Genomic DNA, 1503 nt, shown 5'->3' on the forward strand with positions numbered 1-1503 from the left:
CCACCCAGATTTGATACTGTGAGATTTTTGTGTATCTTTTCAGATTTACTTCTGTGCACTACATATGTGCATTTATTTTTTCAAATGTACGATCACACTGTGAACACCATCTCTATTGTTATCTGGTGTCACTTGGATCTGCAGCTTAGCTGGTGTGCACATAGGCCTGTGTCATTACAACTGCACAGTTTTCCACTGGACAAATACACCAAAATTTGTGAAATTTCCTGTTATTGGACATTTTTGATTTAGTAATATTCACACATTTTTTAAAAACCTTTGTACCTCTCTCTGGTATAATTATTTCCTTAGGATAATACCCTGAAAATGGAACGCAAGGTCTAAGAGGTTATGAGCAAGTTTAAGGCTTCCCGGCATTGCGCTGGAGGAGGCTCTGCTCCATCCTGCTCCCAGACAAACTGCCCCAGGTAGCCCGTGGCCTGCCTGCAGCTTTCAGCACAGGTGAAGCGGCCAGGACGCCCCACTCAACACGCCTGCCCAGTTGGGGGCCTTTGGGTCGTTGGGCAGCTGAGGCAGGACCTAGAATTCGAATATTCTCTTGGCACCACAGGGGCAATCTGCAATAGCCTTTCCTTGAGGGAATTGTCACCAGGGATCCAGATGGGGGCAATCCCTCTGCTGTATCTGAGAGTCTCTTCTGGTTCCAGGGCTATTTTAATGTTAAACTGCTGGAAGATTGTGTCTTCCCTGGACTCATGATTTACCATGGAAGCCAGTACTTCCTCGTGAGCTTCACCCACACTCCCGATAGGTAATCTCTGATTTTCATTTTCTGTTTGCAAAACTTCAGGTGTAATCTCATCTTCTGTTTCTACAACGATTTCAAATTCTGGAAAGAGGAAGTTGTGGACTGGAACTGCATTGTCCAAATTATCTGATTGTGTACAGTCCTGCTGATGTATGATCTGCAGTCCGCAGCCTGGTGCCCGTCACTGCGGTAACGCGCCTGGCGGCATCCAGAGCATGTCTGGGGCCTAAGCAGCCGCCAATCCCGCACAGATGAGCCCCAGACCTGAGCTGGAGGCACGTGGATTCTCCCATCTCTGCAGGGTGGGGCCTGAGAGGGCGGCTCACTTGAGTTAAAGTCCTTTTTCCTGGGTTGCTGATTTCTAAAAATGCTCAGGGCTGCTCTGCAGGTGGCGCGGGGAAGTGGGAGCCGAAAGTTCTTAGAGGCAAGGCTGGGCCGGGGCGTGTACAGCTCTGCTGGGCTCCCGCCAGTCATGCAATCGTGTTAGCCAAGCTGCAATCAGATAACCTGGCTGGGAACTGCTCGCAGTGCGGTTCCCGCCCCGCCCCGCCCTGCCCCCGCCCCCATCCTCCAGAGTCACTGCCCACGGCCACACTTATTGTATTCTGAGATTGATCATAGATTAATTGGTTTACCTGTGATCGTACTGTAGGTGATTTTCAGTTCTGACTTCACTCACTCAAGCACAATTCTGTCTGAGAGACGCAGGGGCCCAGGTGGAAGCAGCAGCTCGT

General features: G+C 50.1%; 1 pseudogene; it reads right to left on the reverse strand.

Annotated features, from left to right (window-relative positions):
• Nucleotides 1-341: 341 nt before the first annotated feature.
• LOC119065148 (programmed cell death protein 2-like) lies at nucleotides 342-1243 on the reverse strand (annotated as a pseudogene).
• Between the last annotated feature and the right edge of the window lie 260 nt (nucleotides 1244-1503).

The sequence above is a fragment of the Artibeus jamaicensis genome, unplaced genomic scaffold, assembly GCF_021234435.1.
Source record: "Artibeus jamaicensis isolate MK-2021 breed Jamaican fruit bat unplaced genomic scaffold, CSHL_Jam_final contig_1526, whole genome shotgun sequence".
Classification (NCBI taxonomy): domain Eukaryota; kingdom Metazoa; phylum Chordata; class Mammalia; order Chiroptera; family Phyllostomidae; genus Artibeus; species Artibeus jamaicensis.